Raw genomic sequence first — 20,782 nt, forward strand, 5'->3', positions numbered from 1 at the left:
GGGGGATATTTCACCCTTGGAACATTTTGTTGTATTATTTACTTGCTGTTTGTTCTCTTATCCAGCTGAAGCTATTGGCTGAGTGGGTACCTGGAGAAATAACAAGAATTTCTGGCAATGAGGATGGGATGAGTTTAAAAGAGCAAAGCAACCAGTGAAGTAGCTATGAAGGAAACGATGTCTGGTTTAAAAAAGGAAAGGTAAAATGATTATTTGAGGAAAAATTATCAGGCTCCACTAGAGTGGAGGAGAGGAAAATTTTGTAGTGTATGTACAAAGGCTACAGCATCTTTCTATGCCAAAAAGATTGAAATTGCATTAAATCAGATTTCATTTCATTTTTATAACATTGTCTGGAACATAAACATTTGCAGTCCTGGAAGACTTACATTTCCCTTGAGAACCAGAAGAAATGGACAATAAAAACTTATTTGAAATACGTTACAAAAAGCCCAAACACACACACACAGTGTACCTCAAACATCCTCGATGGATGGTATAATTTCACGTAAGAAACCAAAAAGAGAATTTATCTCTGGCTAGTCTTTTAGGGCCTGATCCATTTCCCATTGAAGACAATGGGAGTGGATCAGTTGTGTTCAGAGAAGGTTGGATCAGGACCATTATTTCACAAATTGGCATTTTTACAAAGCATTTGAAAGAAACCTTCAATGACAATTCTGAGTTCATCCCCAGAAGAAGGTAAACTGTTTTTGCACTGCTGTCCTCACCCAAAGTTTCTGCTAGAGGAGGGAAGCTAAGTTCTAGCTGGGGCTTTTATAGAAAGAGCCTACCCAGTGGAGACTACCTGAGGGAATACACTGAATCAGAGCATCGCTCAAGTACTCTTCCCCACAGCTAGCATCAACATCTCTCCAGCTATACTTTCTAGTACAGGGATCCTACACCCTTGGTTATTCTGTAATTGAGAGGCGTGGTGAGCTATTGTGGGTGGAACAGATTGTGGATATAAATCGATGTGTATGGAAGAGTGAAGAAATCATCCTTCTTCTTAGCAAAGTAGAAGATCAGCCATCGTGCCAGTAGGAAATACACAGACTATGCTTGTCTAGAGTCAGTCATGACATTAGATTCTTCACAAAGGTGGAATAAGGTTATAGTTGTTGCCTCACCACAGTAGAGACAAGCCAGCACGGGAGAAGTGCCAGCTTCACCACACAGGAGAGTGGAGCTTCCAATCTAGTGTTTTCACCCCAGAACCCATGGAGTCTAATGGAGTCAGGCAGAATGCCTCTGGGAATTCCCACTACTACCACCCATCACACCTCTCCCCTCCCCTCTCACAAACACAGCCCAGGTCTTAAATGCCCCGTTATAACCAAAACTGAGCTCTTAGTTCTGCAATGAATGCAAAATGGCTATGGTTTCTGGAAACTTCATGGCCATATGGTACATTCCCCAGGACATGAGCACAAGTTTCCAGTGGATCTATAGGTGTACATTTCTGAAAAAGGAGCTCAGGGGGCAATGTGAATAAACAGGAAGTTGACGGGGGTTTAGAGAAACCCGTAAAGGAAGGCAAATTGAATGAGTATCCTTTCTCTTGTTAATAATGTGTTAAAATATGTGCTACACTATTGAGGCAATACACAGTATTTTTGCTGCATCACTTCTATTAATATCAACAATAGTCACATAGATAAACCCTTGCACATCACTATAAAGAGGTACCTTGTAATACCCTCTCTTTCTAAAGCAGTGGAAGAGTTAACTAATTCAGACAGTGAGCAGTTATTCAGTAGACTGAACTATGTCTACACTATGGACTTTACAGTGACACAGCTATACCACTGCAGCCACGCCACTGTAAGGTCTCCTGTGTAGTCGCCCTATGCTGACAGGAGAGAGCTCTCCCACGGCATAATTAAACCACCCTCAACAAGCAGCAGTAGCTATGTCGGTAGGACAGTGTCTCCCGTCAGCATAATGCTGTCCACACTGATGCTTTTATCGGTGAAATTTATGTTGGTCAGGGGTATGTTTGTTTCACACCTTTGACCAACAAAAGTTTTGCCGACAAAAATGCTAGTGTAGACAAAGCCTGAGTATAGGGTTGCCAACTTTGGTTGGATGAATTCCTGGAGATTGCATCACATGATATAATCTTTAATTAAAGATTAATATTTAATTCCTGGAGACTTCAGGACAATCCTGAAGGGTTGGCAACCGTACCTGAGTAGCACAGCAGTTAATTTGCCCAAGCATTTCCTTTATTATACATTCAATTAGACCATGCTAGAATAGTTTAAATTAGCATGTCATTATAAATCCTTGGGAACAAGCTTTTTTATAGCTTCTCCTATGGATTGGTCTCATTGTTTCTCTTTTCTCCAGTTTGTTTGGTACAGTAATTTGATCCCGATGCTACTCATTATAGTGGAAGGAAAAGAAAGCTGAATCGATTTTCATGAATGGAAAATATTCTCAAAGTTATCATTTCAGCCACATGGGGACCAATTTTGTGTTATTAAATCTGCCTTTAAGTATGTGGCTTTTTATGAACACTTGGGAAACTGAAACTTAAGTAGCACAGTTGCAAACTCGCAGAGAAAGGATACTATGAATATTTTATGGAAAATAGGCTTAGGCTGGGATTTTCAAACTGGCCTAAGAATTAGTTCTGTAAAACAAGGGGAGTTCTTCAGTGACACAAATGACAGTGTGGTGTCCAGCTCCTATTGGAAAAAAAAATCCTTGGAAGTTGGATATCTGACTCCCATTTCTGCTTTTGAAAGCCTTCCTTGGCATTTTTAAGGTTAAGACCTCATGCCATTTCTATAGTAAGTAGCAAGGGCTCTGTAGAATTGACAAGTAGTTTTCTACGACAAATATTTTAGACAATAACCAAAAAAAAGTGACAGTTTCATCTTGAGTATAACGTGCCCCTTTTCCTCCCCACAAAAAAATGCAGCTGTAGTCCAGAGCTGTCAGTTCACACTTTTTTTTTTCAATGAGCAAAGGATGGCTGACATTGTTAATAAGATTCATTTTAAGAATATAAATCTCAGTAGTCAGCAGAATTTACCCTTCAGTCTTTAGCAGTCTAACCACTGTGGTGGTCAAATTTGTCTTCACTTATGGCAAAACTAAATGGAACTGCATGAGTAAATATAATTTTTTCTATTTCCCTGTTGCCCTCCAACTAAAATCACCCTCATAAACTTTACACCACCCCACTCTACAATACTTGGCACATGGAGACATAATCATGTTAAAATCCTTCTCTATTAATCTACAGCATTTATCTCTGCTTGTTTCCCAAGCACAGCTCCCATTCACATCAACATGGACAAGTGCAGAATCTTCAGAAAGAATCCACAGTCCTGATCAGAACACTTTGAAGTTCCAGTTTGAAATTCAATGGTTTCTGTGGATTCTGAGCATTTTTAGATGCAGCAGAACATTATGTTTGCCCTTTCCCTGTGTTTTTGTAATGAAAGTCTCAATGGAATATTATGACTGGCTGTTTAATTTTTAAATATTTAGGTCTGATCTTAAGGTCTTTGACGTTAATGGAAAGACTACCCTTTTTCTGGTTTTGTTTGCTCACAGCTTCACTTTTTCTCTCTGTGCTTGGTGCAGGAGAGGTCAGAGCTGGAAAATCCAGATGTTAAACCCTCAGGAACACTTCTTTTAACTGTAAAGGCTTTTCCCTTCTAGAAGTGTTCTTACCCGTTATTCCCAAAGGGCAGTAGTCCTCTGCTGGAAATGCTAAGTGTAGCCCGGGAGCAAGTGGTTTGTAGCATTGTTGTCTAACCCTGCTCTAAGCAGGGCCCAGATGATATAGTGGGAAAACTCTGGGCTGTCCTAAGGCTTGTATGCACTAATTTTTTCATGGGGACTTGCACCAAGGGACTACTACCTTATGGAAATAACATGGAAGAACATTTCCAATGTAGTCTAAGTGGACAAAATGGAGTAGAAGCTCCTCTTATAGCTGTGTGTCTCCACCAATGCAAGTGTGATGCTATTGCTTGTGGCTGAGTAGGATACGGGGATGAAGCATGAGCTGTTTCATAGATTCATGGATACTAAGGTCAGAAGGGACCATTATGATCATCTAGTCTGACCTCCTGCACAATGAAGGCCACAGAATCTCACCCACCCACTCCTGCAAAAAACCTCTCACCTATGTCTGAGCTATTGAAGTCCTCAAATCATGGTTTAAAGACTTCAAGGAGCAGAGAATACTCCAGCAAGTGACCTGTGCCCCATGCTACAGAGGAAGGCGGAAAACCTCCAGGGCCTCTGCCAATCTGCCCTGGAGGGAAATTCCTTCCCGACCCCAAATATGGCGATCAGCTAAACCCTGAGCATATGGGCAAGATTCACCAGCCAGATGCTAGAGAAAATTCTTTCCTGGGTAACTCAGATCCCACCCCATCTAACATCCCTGTTGACAAAGCTCATAGTGATAGTCTCCCTTTTTACTGCAGCTCTGGCTAGGGCACATTTCAGATTCCTCTCTTCTCTTGTTTATTATTAAAAAATCCATCCCCTTCCCCCCCACCCCAAACACTCACACTTGAGCCTAAATCTTGTTATTTATACTGGTGTATTTCCCGAATAACACCACTGACTTCAGTTCGGACTCTTGACATTTACAGTAGAGTAAGTGAGCCCATGGGTAACTACTATCACCTAATCTCACTCTCTCATACACCCAGATGGTATGGAGTATGACACAGTTATATGTGGGAGACAGGAGTGAAGGAGAGAAGCTTGACTATGAATGTAGGAATTGAATGTAGTTGAATAAAGTGACAGTTGACCCCAGGTTTGCTTGAACTCGCCCCGTCAGCATAAAAAAATTAAGCAAAACATTACAACAAGGCCTTAGAGAAAGGATGGGAGAACTGTTCTGCAAGGAGAGTTCAGTACTTTGATATAGAGAATTGCGATTTTCCAGTGTACATCCCATTGCTGTCAAAAACATGACTGTGAAGTAATGGCCATCTGAGGAGCTGACTTCTAGTGCTCCAAACTATAAAAATACAGATGGTAAGAGTCTCTTGGAGGCAAAATAGCTAGAATGAGGTATTGGAAGGGGTCTTGTTGAAGTATATCATCCTGGAAGTAAATCAGCACCAGTCATTCCTGGATAGCCTGGCTGATGAATTTCCCGCCACATAGTTTGTGGCAATAGGATAAAAATTCTACTTGCTTTATTCACATAATCAGTCCTCATGATTTCAGTGTGACCCATGCTACGTAAGGCAAGTAGGATTTGGTCCAGAGGCCTCTAATGCTTATGGCAGTTCCTAGGGAATTTAAAGAAGGATGATACCCTCTTCATAGATTTTTTGTAAATAGCAAGAAAAATTCAACAAATAATCATATCCCTGTTATAGAATTCTATAGGGCAACTACACAGATCTATAGAAAGGATACCATTCTAATTAGATCCAGCAGATATAGAGAATAATTTCAATAATATACTGCTTTCAGTTCTATAAGGCACCCTCCCATAATAAGGAAAATGGGTTAATATGATGCAAAAATGACACGTGATAATATTTATGTGTGAAAAAGTAACATTGTTTGTATTAGTGACATTACTAATAAGTGATTTAACTTTTCTGAGCTTCAGATTCCCCCATCTATAAAATGATATCCTGGTTTGTAACCCACTGAGATCTTGACTGAAAGGTGCTATAACTGCAAACTATAATTGGTAATAGAAAGGCTGTGGGAGAGCTTGGCTGACACTCCTTTTTCCATTGTGAGAACCAAAGCAACACACAAGCATGCAGGCATTTCTCTATCCAGGCCATTGACCCATCACAGAGATACCTACCACGACATTCACTGACTACACTTCAGCACTGGAAACTCATTTGCTGGAGATAAAAGGTTATCCCTTAAAGTGTCATTCTTTAATGGCTGGAAATGCTCCTTTCACAAAGGGATATCTGTACCTCATTGGCCCTGTACTTTTAAATGCAATTTGCCAGCACCCTCTAGTAATGAGTTGTCTATGGGAAACAGTCAAGCAGAAGAGGGTTTTGAACTCTGATGAGGCAGAGAGGAGAAAGAAAGCAACTGGCTGTCGAGAAGTGGGTCAGTGGAAACCAATATGCTGTGGGACACTTTCCAAGGATTGCAGCTACGCTCCCTTTGAGCGGGATGTTGGGAAAACTCATTACAAGCTTCCCTCAGGTCTTTAGTAAGTGCAAAGTTTTCTTCTCCTCCATTGTGAAACTGTCCACAGCAGAGAAAGTAGATTAGAGTCCTCTGGGGGACAAGGTAAAAATTGTTTGCATATAAACTCCAGGGTACAGGAGAATTAAATTGTGGTTATAGATGAAAAGGAGCAATTTACAGTTCTTTCTTTGGAACAGTTTTATTTGATTAACTGCTTGTACAGCTATTTGGTGCTTGTCTCATTCCCTAAGCCTGGACCCACATAATAAAGAAAAGAAAAATGTGACACTCTGATACTTTCAGAAGTAATTATCTTGGCAAAGTCAAAATATTATTTTTTAAAAAAAATATCAAAAGATAAAAACAGGAAACATATTTCCCCATGGCATCGTTCTGTGTTTCTGTTGCAGCATGTCACAACTACTATACTTTGAGATGAAGGAGAATAGATGAGATTCCTTTTGAACCCATCAACATCTTAATCAGCCAGGAGTATTACTCTAGAGAGATTTTAACTACTTTTTCACATGACGCTAGAAAACAAAGGTTGTCTTGTGCTTAAAGTATAGGACTAGGCCTAAGGAGATCCGGGCTCAATTTCTGGCTCTGTCAAAGACTTCCTGTGCGACTCTGGGCAAGTCACATAATCTCACTTTCCCCCCCAGTTCCCCAACTATAATAATAGTACTTTCCTCACAGAGGTGTTTTGAGGCTACACTAATGATAAAATGACGAATTTGTATGTATATGGCTCTAGGGTTGCCAACTTTCTAATCGCACAAAACTGAACATCCTGGCCCTGCCCCCTGCGCTGCCCCTGCCCCGAGGCCGTGCCCCTTCTCCAAGGCCCTGCCCTCCAACTCACTCCTTCCCCCCTCCCTCTGTCACTTGCTCTTCCCCACCCTTACTCACGCGCTCATTTTCAGCAGGCTGGGCTAGGGGATTCAGAGTGTTGGAGGGGGCTCCGGGCTGGGGCAGAAGGTTGAAGTGCAGGGGAGTGGGGGAGGGCTGTGGGATGGGGCCAGTGATGAGGAGTTTGAGGTGCAGGAGTGCGCTCTGGGCTGGGTGTGTGTGGCCGAGGGGTTTGGCGTATGGGAGGGGGTCTGGGCTTGGGCAGGATATGTGGGGTCATGAGGGCTCCAGCTGGGGCTGCAGACGCCGGGCTGGTGCCGAGGGGTTCAGAGTGCAGGAGGGGGCTAAGGGTGGGGGAAAAAGGGGTTGGGGTGCAGGAGGGGGTGTGGGCTCTGGCTGGGGGTGCAGGCTCTGCGGTGGGGCCAGAGATGAAAGTTTTGGGATGCAGAAGGGGGCTCTGGGCTGGGCGTGTGTGTGAGGCTGATGGGTTTGGAGCATGGGAGGGGGCTCTGAGCTGGGGCAGGGGGTTGGGACGTGGGAGTGTGGGGTGTGAGGGCTCCAGCTGGAGGTGTGGGCTCCAGGCTCGTGCTGAGAGATTTGGAGTGCAGGAAGGGACTCGGGGCTGGGGCAGGGGGTTGGCATGTGGGAGGGAGTTCAGGGTGAGGGCTCTGGGATGGAGTTTGGGTGCAGGAGGGGGCTCAGGACTGGGGCAGGGGGTTGGGGTGCAGAAGGGGGTGTGGGGTGTGGACTCTGGGAGGGGGCTCAGGGCTGGGGCAAGGGCTTGCAGTGTGGGAGGGGGCTCCAGGCTGGGACAGGGGGTTGAGGTGCGGGCTCTGGGAGGGAATTTGGGTGCAGTCAGGGGCTCAGGGCTGGGGCATGGGGTTGGGGTGCAGGATGGGGTGCAGAGTGCAGTCTCTGGAAGGGAGCTCAGGGCTGGGGCAGGGGGTTGGGGTGCAGGAGAGGGTGTGGGTTCCAGGTGGCATTTACCTCAAGCAGCTCCCAGAAGCAGCCAGTATGTTCCTGCAGCCCCTAGGCACAGGGGTGACCAGGAAGCTCCACGTGCTGCCCTTGCCTGGGAACCGTGGCCAATGGGAGCTGCGGAGCCAGCGCTCAGGGCAGGGGCAGCATGCAGAGCCGCCCTGGCTGCCTCTGCACCTAGGAGCTGTAGGAACATGCTATGGATTCCAGGAGCCACGCGGAGCCAGGGCAGGCAAGGAGCCTGCCTTAGCCCCACTGCACCACCAACCAGACTTTTAACAGCCCAGTCAGTGGTTCTGACCAGAGCTGCCAGGCATTCGGTCAAAAACCAGATGCCTGGCAATCCTATATGGCTCCTATTACCAAACTGACTAAGACCCTGCTGGCTTGGGAAATGAAATGAGGCTCAGAAATTGTCCCCTGTGATAGTGGAAACAGCTCTCAAACCGCCAGAGCGTTTTTAAAAAGCAGTAGTAAATCGTAATGGTTTGAATAGTCAAATCTTTATTAAACTTTGAACCTAAAAATACTTTGCAATGGTTGCTTTTAAATATCTTTTAAGAGAATGAATTCAGGCTGTTGACAAGCAAACCAGGTTTGCAATTTAATTTAAGCCCTAATTACTGTGACTGTAAAAACCCCCTTTACAAAAATCAGGGGTTGTAAAAGTGAACATAATGCTGACAGGTTTCAGAGTAGCAGCCGTGTTAGTCTGTATTTGCAAAAAGAAAAGGAGTACTTGTGGCACCTTAGAGACTAACCAATTTATTTGAGCATAAGCTTTCGTGAGCTACAGCTCACTTCATCGGATGAGGTGAGCTGTAGCTCACGAAAGCTTATGCTCAAATACATTGGCTAGTCTCTAAGGTGCCACAAGTACTCCTTTTCATAATGCTGACAGAGTCCTAATACAGGGGTGCTGCTGCTGCTCAAAGCTGTGGTAAATAATATACACGTAGTATGGTTCCCCTTTCATTCATTCATGCTAGAGAAGCTTTCATACCTTCTAAATGCTAACCATGGCTAATGTAGCTTTGGGCTCTTAGCACTAGGCACAAGTTTATATGTAAACTCACCGGGATTGAAGCAAATAGTGAACATTATGCAACGGGCACATCCAACTCTTTCCCTCTGCATGGGCCCAATCCAATCGCCATTTAAGTCAATGGGAAAACTTTCCTTGAGTTGAGTTGGGCCCACAGGGCAGCCTGCTATTGAAGTTAATGGGGACTTTGCCATTGCCTCACAGCGGGAGTAAGACGGGGGACTAAGAAGCTGTTTACTGCAATTCCAGTCTCTTTTTATATCCCATGTGTTATAACTGAAATAGCTGAAGGACTGATATAAGTACTGCTGTGAATGCAGTGATTCCATTACTAGAGCTGAATTTTGGTATGAAACTTTTTTTTTAATTCTCTTATTATACAAAGTGCCTTAAAATGAGACTGGCTGGTTCAGTTCCCAGAATTGATGGTTTGCCATGTTGCCATGGTGCTTTCTATTGCTAGCCCTAAATTATCCTGCATGAACATGTCCAACTCCAGAAACCACCTATTTATCTCCACTCACAGATTTCTACCTCTCTTTTTCTGCACCTGCCAGGTCCTCATAGTGGGTTGTTAGTCAGGAGGAATGTTGTCTTTTAAAGCAAACTCAGACAGGAAATACTTGTCAGCTTGCAGAGGTTAAAGAAAATGGCTGGGGGAAAAAACCTTACAATCCTTATTTGTCCAGATTTTGATTAGATGTGTCTCTTAGAAGTGGAACCAGAAAGGAAGTTGGAAAGGAAATTCTTTGTCTAGTGGTCTATTATACATACACACAAAGGAAAAGTCAGCAGCGGTCTCTCCCATACACACGTTTAACAAGAGCATGCTAATGTAATAGTCGTTAAGTAGCTGAACACTTTTGACTGAGTATAGGTCTATTTGGATGTTATATTTATCCTATGTCCACTTCATTAAAAAAAAAAAGGAAACAAATGTAAACTTCTGGCTACTAACTGAATTCATTCTCTCTCCTGGTCTCAAACTTAGACTTCCACCGATTTTGCCATAAAGCTACAATAAGGCATCTTTATTTTAGTACCAGCAAAGTCTGATTCTGATTTGAAACATTTTGCTCTCATGGAGCTCTGACAGTAGTTTGTTTAACAGCTTATCAATACAAGAGAACTTCAAGCAATACCCACCTACATCACAGTCATACTAAGTAAGTACACTGAAGGAAGAGTACACCCTATCAGAGAAAAGAATGACGTCAACACATAGAACAAGGGCTCTCAAAGGCTGTTTAGCAGGACCAGTGCCACAGTTCACCCTACAATTGAAATACACAGAATCCTAAGCCAAGGATGCAGTCAACACAAGAGTATTATTGTGCTCTCCAAACATGTGGGCCTGAGGGAAGAAACAGCAGTGGGAGTTATGGGTAGGATCTGATGTTTTTGTCAGAGAGAATTCCCAGCAAAGAACATGGTTAGCTGTTCCACTTTGAGCCTCCACAGGAATTTATTCAGCTCAGAGCCAGATTCATCCTTTTGAAAAAAACCCACATTCTGTAGTTCTCTTTTTTTGACCCACAAGAATTTGACATAATGCTCTGCTGGCATGAAATAACTCACTGAAAGCAAGACTTCATTTTCTTTTTCTTTCCCACAGCAGTCCCCCTGCGGATCAGGAGGGCGAATCTCTTCAAAGGCTCAACCGAGTTTCAGAGGAGTAGCACAGTGATGTACATAAACCTGCTCTGTGACCTTCCACCAAGGCAGAATTAATCAGAATAGAGCTCTTAATAATGAAGAGAAATTAGCTACATGGATTTCAAGTTCAATTATGGTATTTGTGTCTGTAAAACACATTAAAATTGAACATATAGCTTATCTATCCATTTACAAATAACATGGAGGGCAAAGCAGATGTACTATATCTTGTTCCTCTCACTATTTAGATTAGTTGCAAGATGTTTCTGCATCAGTTTAGTGCTGAAAACTCTAAATAAAATGCTTCAGTCAATCCTAATGCAAGATTAACATTTCTAGATCTTACTCTGGAAATGTATAATGAAATCAAGAAGAACTAAATCCCACAGCTTCAGCAAACAAAATCACAATGTGCAGGTTGTTAAAGCACTCTACATTCCCCAACTCCTTCTTTGGAATGACTACTTCTATCCTATTATCAAGAAACCATAGAGAAATTGGTAACAAACCTACACTTTTGCAAAATATTTCTGACTTTATTGATAAAATACAATAAATGGAATGCATATGATGGCTAACATCACTAACTTTGTGAGACAAATATTACATTTTTGCCCCAGCTGTTTTTGCTTTCCAGTGCACAAAAGTTACTAATCCCTGCCCTCCAAAACCTATATGTCACAGTCTTTATTTCATTTGCCAATGCACAAAAATGAAGAACTAGGTAAGCCTTATCAGGCTGATAATATTTAGTTCCCCAGTTCCCACAGCAGAAGCTAGCAGGGTACAAGGCTATGAGGAGAAAGGGAGGAAATTAGCCTGTCACTCCAGGAAGGCAATGGCTACTGATATAAGGAGATGTCTAATCTTAGCAGCTTTTCTGAACAGTTTACAAGAAAAACAATAAAACAGTGGGAAGGAAGGAAAAGGGGACATTGACAGGAATGTCTCTATTAGGATTCTGCTGATGGGATCCCTTCCACTGTGAAGGGAAATGAGAGGGACTTTATGCTTTTATATGGAAAAGAGAGTGAGACACTTGAGCGAATAGGTGTGAGGGGTTGGGGCAAGAGGGCGAGCAGAGTGTGAGAATACGTTTTTTAGAACTTATAAAAATAATCAAAGGTTGTTTGCAGATAAGCAATTTAACCACCAGTCTCCTTTCTTGAAGCTTTTAACTGATATTTTGTACATGACTCAGCATTTTCTGGGTCTCCACTGTGGAGGCTACAGATGACATTCAGTGACAAACACGTTACTAGAATATTTAAATTTAATTAAAAGATTATTGAAAACATACCAGGCCCAGGATTTCCAAACTATGATAGTATGATAGTAAAAATATAGCATGATAGTAAAAGTAATCCATTTGGACTTTGATATACAATAACAAGTTTATGCATTGATTCTGACATATTTCCGTACATACGGCTAAGTAAGCATTTAGCGGTGTGCAAAATAGAATGTGTTCGAGAAGTCATGGGGAGGAGGAAGGATTTATTTATTGGCAGTATTCTACATAGGAGGAATATGAACTTCCAGGTGACTTTTTGTGCACATGATTAATATTCCACGGAGAGAGGTTGTTAAAATTGATGTTTTCTTCAAATAAAAATGTAAAAATTAATTACATCATTCCCAAAAGCATGCACTAAGCAGTGGGTTGTATTCTTGGAACACCAAGAAACACATTTGAGTTTTCCATCAAGTTACTGGCATTTTATTAAAGTGACAGGCAGAAATAAATATGTAAATGTACAAAAATGAGTTTGGTTTGATGAAATGGGTAACTTTAAAGAGCTAAAAAAAAATAAATAAAAAAAAGCTTGCACACAACCTAATAGTCTTTCTTCAAACAGAAAAGAAGTTAAAGGAATGTAGGAGCAGATCACCTAGTGCTAGAGTCACAAAGAAATTTAGACATGGAGTCACTGAGCATCTAATTTTTAGCATTTAGAAAAGCACTGGGATTCACAAAGCCTGAGTTTGACACCTAGGCTCCCTATGTAATGAATGGGGAGAGATAGTTGCTTTAGAATGGGATTCATAAAAGCCAGCAGGCGAGGCAGCTCCCCACCTATGCTAATCAATGGGAGATGCCAAGACATGTCCTAAGCTCCATTCCCTCAAGGAATTTTTTCCTAAGACTTCTACAGCTGCACCACTGTAGCACTTCAGTGTAGACACTTACTACAGTGATAGGAGGGATTCTCCCATCGCTGTCGGCAGTACACCTCCCTGAGATGTGGTAGCTAGGTCAACAGAAGAATCCTTCCATTGATCTAGTGCTGTTTGTGCTGGGAATCCTTCCATTGATCTAGTGCTGTTTGTGCTTAACTACGTCGCTCAGAGGTATGGATATTTTACACCCCTGAGCAATGTAGCTCCATCAACCAAACTTTTGGGTTGCATTAACAGAAGTATAGCATGTAAGTCACGGAAGGTGATAGCATCGCTCTATTCGGCACTGATTAGGACACAGCTGGAGTACTGTGTCCAGTTTTGGTCACCACTGCATAGAAAGGATGTAGAGAATCTGGAAAGGACAAGAATGATCAACGGGAGCCATATGAGCAGAGACTGAAGGAACTGGGCATGTTTAGTTTGGAAAAGAGGAGATTAAGGGAGGGACGTGATACTGGTCTTCAAATACTTGAAAGGCTGCCATAAGAAAGATGGAGAAAAACTATTCTCTCTTGCCACAGAGGGCAGGACAAGAGGCAGTGGGTTAGAATTACAGCATAGCAGATTTCAATTAATCTCAGGAAAAACTTCCTAACTATAAGAACAGCAGGACAATGAAACAAACTGCCTACAGAAATTGTGGAATCTCCTTCACTGGAGGTTTTTCAAAGAGAAGCGGGAAAGCCATCTGTCTTGGATGATTTAGACCAGGGCAGGCAAAATTTTTGGCCCAAGGGCCACATCTGGGAATTGAAATTTTATGGCGGGCCATGAATGCTCATAAAACTGGGGTTGGGGTATGGGAGGGGGTGAGAGCTCTGGTTGGGGGTGCAGGCTCCAGGATGGGGCCAGAAATGAGGAGTTCAGGGAGCGGGAGGGGGCTCCAGGCATAGGTAGGGGGTTGGGGTGAGGGAACAGGTGCAGGCTCCGGCTTGGGGTGTGGGCTCTGGGGCGGGGCTAGGGATGAGAGGTTTGGGGTGCAGGAGGTTGCTCTGGGCTGGGACCAAGGGGTTTGGAGGGCAGGAGGGGGATCAGGGCTGGGGCAAGGGGTTGGGGCATGGGGAGAGGCTCAGGGGTGCAGGCTCCAAGAGGCGCCTACCTCAAGCGACTCCCAGAAGCAGCGGCATGTACCTTCTCCAGCTCCTATGTGGAGGTGTGGCCTGGTGGCTCTGCACGCTGCCTCGTCTGTAGGCACTGCCCCTCCAGCTCCCATTGGAGCACCGGAGCATGTAGGTGCCAGAGCAGGGCCATGCTGCGGCTTCCAGGAGCTGCGTGGTGCGGCCCCCAACCCTGTACCCTGGCTAGAGTGCCAGAGCGGGGCAAGCCCCAGATCCCGCTCCCCAGCAGGAGCTCGCGGGCCAGCTTAAAATGGCTCATGGGCCAGATCCGGCCCTCCTCTGTACTTTGCCCACCCCGATTTAGACACAACAAATCCTGTATCTTGACAGACGGTTAAACTAGACGACTCTTGCGGTCCCTTCTAACCCTATGGTTTTATTATTCTATGTGACCCTGGTCTAGCAGATGAGTTCAGAGCATGCTTACTAGATCAGGCCCTTCAGGTGGCATGGGGAAGATATGCGTTGCTCTGCTTGTCTTCTCCCAGTTCATGCATCGCTCTGGGGCTTAGTCATCTGGACGTCTGGCATGGAGCTGCAGTCTACATGCCGAAAGGCAGAAACGTATATGCCTAGGGAACTTCTATTGCAAAAATTTATGTGCCCGGAGTGATTAGGTGCCTACCAGGTTTCACAGCTGCTGAATGAGGGCTTTATGAATTCCAGTGGGGCCTGATTCTGGTATTTAGGGTTCTGGAATCTAGACATCTAAAGTAGCAATTAGGCACCTAAGTCCTTTTGTGAATCTAGCTCCTGGTGTCTTGTATTATATGAAATGATGAACATAAGAACGGCCATACTGCGTCAGACCAAAGATCCATGTAGCCCAGTATCCGGTCTTCTGACAGTGGTCAATGCCAGGTCCCCAGGGGGAATGAACAGAACAGGTAATCATCAAGTGATCCATCCCCTGTCACCTATTCCCAGATTCTGGCAAACAGAGGCTAAGGACACTATCCCTGCCCATCTTGGCTAATAGCTATTGATGGACCTATCTTCTATGAATTTATCTAGTTCTTTTTAAATGCTGTTATAGTTTTGGCCTTCACAACATCCTCTGGCAAGGAGTTCCATGGGTTAACTGTGCGTTGTATGAAAAAATACTTCCTTTTGTTTGTTTTAAACCTGCTGCTTATTAATTTCATTTGGTGATCCCTAGTTTGTGTGTTAGGAGAAGCAGTAAATAGCACTTCCTTATTTACTTTCTCCACACCAGTCATGATTTTATAAACCTCTATCATATCCCCCCCAGCTCAAAAGTCCCAGTCTTCCTAATCTCTCCTCATATGGAAGCCATTCCATACCCCTAATGATTTTGGTTGCCCTTTTCTGTACCTTTTCCAATTCCAGTATGTCTTTTTTGAGTTGGGGTGACCACATCTGCACACACTGTGTGGGCATACCATGGATTTATATAAAGGCAATATGATATTTTCTGTCTTATTATCTATCCCTTTCTTAATTATTCCCAACATTCTGTAAGCTTTTTTGACTGTCACTGCACACTGAGTGGATGTTTTCAGAGACCTATCCACAAAGACTCCAAGATCTCTTTCTTGAGTGGTAACAGCTAATTTAGACCCCATCATTTTATATGTATAGTTGGGATTATGTTTTCCAATGTGCATTACTTTGCATTTATCAGCACTGAATTTCCTCTGCCATTTTGTTGCCCAGTCACCCAATTTTGAGACTTCCTTTGGTAGCTCTTTGCAGTCTGCCAGGGACTTAACTATCTTGAGTAGTTTTGTGTCATCTGCAAATTTTGCAACCTCACTGTTTACGCCTTTTCGTATCATTTATGAATATGTTGAATAGGACTGGTCCCAGTACAGACCCCTGGGGGACATCACTGTTTACCTCTCTCCATTCTCAAAACTGACCGTTTATTCCTACCCTTTGTTTCCTATCTTTTAACCAGTTACCAGTCCATGAGAGGGCCTTCCCTCTTATCGCATGACAGCTTATTTTGCTTAAGAGCCTTTGGCAAGGAACCCTCTCAAAGGCTTTCTGAAAATCTAAGTACACTATATCCCCTTTGTCCACATGCTTGCTGACCCCCTCAAAGAATTCTAGTAGATTGGCGAGGCATGATTTCCCTTTACAAAAACCATGTTGACTCTTTTCCAATGTTCATCTATGTGTCCGACAATTTTGTTCTTTACTATAGTTTCTACCTGTTTGCCCAGTACTGAAGTCAAGCTTACTGGCCTGTAATTTCCAAGATCACCTCTGGAGCCCATTTTAAAAATTGGCGTCACATTAGCTATCCTCCAGTCATTTGGTACAGAAGCTGATTTACATGATAGGTTATAGACTACAGTTCTGCAATTTCACATTGGAGTTCCTTCAGAACTTTTGGGTGAATATCACTTGGTCCTGGTGACTTGTTACAGTTAGTTTATCTATTTGTTCCAAAATCTCCTCTACTGACACCTGGGACAGTTCCTCAGATTTGTCACCTAAACAGAAGGGCTCAGGTTTGAGAATCTGCCTCACATCCTCAGCTGTGAAGACTGATGCAAAGAATTCATTTAGTTTCTCTGCAAAGCCTTACCATCCTTGAGTGCTCCTTTAGCATATTGATCATCCAGTGGCTCCTGGTTCTCTAACAGGACACCTACCTCTAATGTACTTACATTTTTTTTTGCTATTACTTTTTGAGTCTTTGGCTAGCTGTTCTTCAAATTATTTTTCTGGCTTTCCTAATTATATTTTTACACTTCATTTGCCAGAGTTTATGCTCCTTTCTACTTTACTCACTAGGATTTAACTTCCACTTTTTAAAGGGTGCATTTTTGCCTCTCACTGCTTCTTTTACTTTATTGTTTAGCCATGGTGGCACATTTTTGGTTCTCTTACTCTGTTTTTAATTTGGGGTTTTCATTTAAGTTGAGCCTCTATTATGGTGTCTTTAAAAAGTTTCTATGCAGCTTGCAGGGATTTCACTTTTGGTGCTGTACCTGTTAATTTCTATTTAACTAACCTCCTTATTTTTGTCTAGTTCCTCTTACTCAAATTAAATGCTACAGTGTTGGGCTGCTGTGGTGTTTTCCCCACCACAGGGATGTTACATTTAATTATATTATGATCACTATTACCAAGTGGTCCAGCTATATTCACCTCTTGGACCAGATCCTGTGCTCCACTTAGGACTAAATCAAGAATTGCCTCTCCTCTTGTCAGTTCCAGGAGTAGCTGCTCCAAGAAGCCGTCATGTAAGGTGTACTAAAGGATACTTGGATTAGATGTTCTGACATCAGGTAACATGCCTGACCTTCTCAAGTGTAAATCATTTTGACTTCTTCATACTGTGACAGGTTGGACCCCTTAGGATGCCACTTGGTGTGCTGAGATACCACTGAGCCTGCCTGTTATGCCAGCTGGGACACCCTTTTTACCTGCCTTGCTGAGCTAAGGTATTAAGCCTCCCCCAGCAAACACACAGGCAGGGCCACACCCAGCTGCAGAACGAAACAGACACAGTGCAGTTCTGGGAAGGCTCAGCTTAAGGGATTTGCCCCAGCACTCAGGTGTCCACCTCCCTTGAAGCTCAGACCCAAAAGTATATTATGCAATCCGCCTCCTCCCTCAATGTGGAGGAAGGTATGCACAGCTTCTCATCCACCCTGTTAGAAATGACAGAAAGTGGGTTTAATAATAAACAAAACAAATTTTATTAACCGTAAAAGGCAGATTTTAAGTGGTGAATGGGGTAACAAACAGAACAAAGCAGATTACTAAGCAAATGAAACCAAACATGCAAACTAAGCTAGTTTCACTAAAGAAATTGGTTACAAATAGTATTTCTCTCTCTAGATGTTGTTGCAGGCAGATTATAGAAAGTTTTCAGGAGCCTAATATAATGGAGCTGGTACATTGAGTCCAAGGCTGCTACCTAACACAAAACATTAAAAGATCACTTAACAGACATGGTCTAACAACCTGAATGATATCCCTCCCTCCATCCCTCAAAATAAGAATTAATTCAATCATTGCTTATTGAGTGACTGCCATCTATTTTTAGGAAAAAATATACCTTAACTGGGTCAATCTTTGTTATGAAGGAGGGTTTTTAAGCCAGTGTTATTTGTTTCTTTCATTACATGTGTAGGAACTGAGAAAGGGGTGTCCAATAAAAATGGAAATGAGATACTCATGAGCAGGGAAATAAACCAAGTTCATCAACTCAGAAAACAAGGCAATGGGTATCCTCAGCCTATTTGACTCAGCCAAGATAATTGCTTTCTGCAGTGAACATTCATAAAGGAACCCCCAACCACCTCATCTGTTCCCCAAAATAAGGTCTTGCTACATCCTGTCAAAGAGATATCACTGGAATCAGTGCTCAGGAATGTGGAATTGCTATACAGAATCAGGTCAGTAGTTCATTTAGGCCAGCATTTTGGCATTGACGGTGGTCACTACACAATACTCACAGAAAAGTGGGAGCAACCCTGCAGTAGGTAATTAGGGGAATTATCTATGCTCAGGGAATCTAATCCACAACAGTTAGCAGTTGGTTTATGAGGATCCAAAGCCTGAGGATTTATGTCCCTTCCAAAACTCTTGTTTATTTATGTAACTTACTATAACTCTGTACATTCCATACAAATGTCTAATCCTTCTTGAAACCCTGCTAAGCTCTGAGCCTCCAATGATACTTTGCAGCAATAAGTTCCAAAGGTTAGTTATGCATTGTGTGAAAATTTACGTCATTATTCTTTATGCTAAATGTTTTACTATTTATCCACAGTAGCTAACTTGGACAACACATTTGGAAACTAAGATTTCCATTTTTGAAAATAATGATAAAATGGGAGGTACAACAAGGAATAGGAACTAATTCAAACCCTGTGAAGTACAGTGTAAATGCAACTGAGACAAGACTAGGAGTTGACAGAGGGAATGTTTGCTCCATACTGCAAGATGGTGTGGAAAACACCTAGAAGTTGTCAGAAAAAAACCCTCAAAAACAATAACCTAAGACTTTCTATCCAGTTGTTGCTGGATGAGGCGAAGCAGATAAGCAAGGAGATGCATTGACATTGTTAATGGAAATTAAAATAAATCAAAAGAAAGGGTGTGAAAATAATGCTGTATTGCACTGGCAGCTATGCATTGGATGTGAAATATTACCCTTAGCAAGAGGCAGAATAAGCAATCAGGATGACACTAGAGATCCAAGATTTACATTGTGAAAAATGGCTAAGGAAGAAGGGCTTAATTTTATGGGCAAGAAAAGACTCAGAGGTGCAGTTTGAAAAAATTCTGAAAAGAATTCATTACCCTGACTCAGATAAATTATTCCTGCTACCAGTAGTCAGAACAGGAAGGTAGAAAATAAAGTTTAGGGAACTGGGAGCAAAGTGAGAAAAGCCCAGTGCATGCAAACAAGAATAAAAATCTCAAACAAGTTCTTAACATGGCATTTTGAAGGAGGCAGAGAGGAAAATAAAGACTAACTGAACAGACCTAATGGACTTTCTCCTGTTATCGTTTTACAGAATGCACCAAAAAAAAATCATAATATTTCCATTGTAATTTTATTTTTTATTCTTGTTTTTTTGCATGAGAAACAAAACAATTAGTCAGATAATCTATAACAGGGATGGGCAACTTTTGGCACATGGCCTGCCAGGGTCCAGCATATTCCTCGCTTCCCGCATCCCCCATTGGCCTGGAGCAGCAAAACGTGGCTAGTGGGAGCCACGATCGGCCAAACCTGTGGACACAGCAGGTAAACAAACTGGCCCGGCCCGCCAGGGGGCTTACCCTGGTGGGCCGCGTGCCAAAGGTTGCCGATCCCTGATCTATAAAATTAAATATGTACTTTACAAGAACTTATTTTTCTTTTTTGCACGTTTCTCTGATGCAGTACAAATACTCAAAGAGTAATTATCAATAGTTCACTGTCAAAGTGGGAGGATATATCTAGTGGGTGGTCCCACGCTATTCAGCATATTTACTAATAACTTGGATAATGGAGGGGAGAGAATGCTTATAACATTTGTGGATGACACCAAACTGGAAGGGGCTGCAAGTATTTTGGAGGACAAGATTAGAATTCAAAACAGCCTGGACAAATTGGAGAATTGGTCTGAAATCAACAAGAAGTCTTTAAACCATGATTTGAAGACTTCAAAGCTCAGACATAGGTGAGAGGTTTATTGCAGGAGTGGATGGGTGAGATTCGGTGGCCTGCATTGTGCAGGAGGTCAGACTAGATGATCATAATAGTCCCTTCTGACCTTAATATCTATGAATCTAGATGAAATTCAGTAAACACAAGTGCACAGTACTACACTTAGGAAGGAAAAAAAAAGTCAAATGCAGAACTACAAAATGTGATGGGGTCCCAGAGCCTGGGCTCCAGCCCGAACATCTTCACTGCAGTTAAACAGCCCCCTAGTCTGAGCCCTGTGAGCCCAAGGCAGCTGACATCGGCCAGCTGCAAGTTTTTAATTGCAGTGTAGACATATCCTAAGGCTCTATGTCCTTTTCCTGTTAAATCAATTCTGTTGAACTCAGTGGAACAGAAACTAGTGCAGCAGCTAGAAATCTGAGAGGAGCACAGACACATTGTGATCTCTTCAGTAGTAATGCTGACGAGCCATTCAGACATGGCAACTTGCAGTCATTCACCTCAGAATTTTGCAAACCTTACTTTGCATCCCCTTTAGCAGGGGTTCCCAAACTGTGATATGCATACCTGGAGGGGTATGTGAGATATCTCTGTAGGATATGTGGGAGAATTGTGTAACAGTGGATTTTATTTATTAAT

The sequence above is a fragment of the Eretmochelys imbricata genome, chromosome 1, assembly GCF_965152235.1.
Source record: "Eretmochelys imbricata isolate rEreImb1 chromosome 1, rEreImb1.hap1, whole genome shotgun sequence".
Lineage (NCBI taxonomy): Eukaryota > Metazoa > Chordata > Testudines > Cheloniidae > Eretmochelys > Eretmochelys imbricata.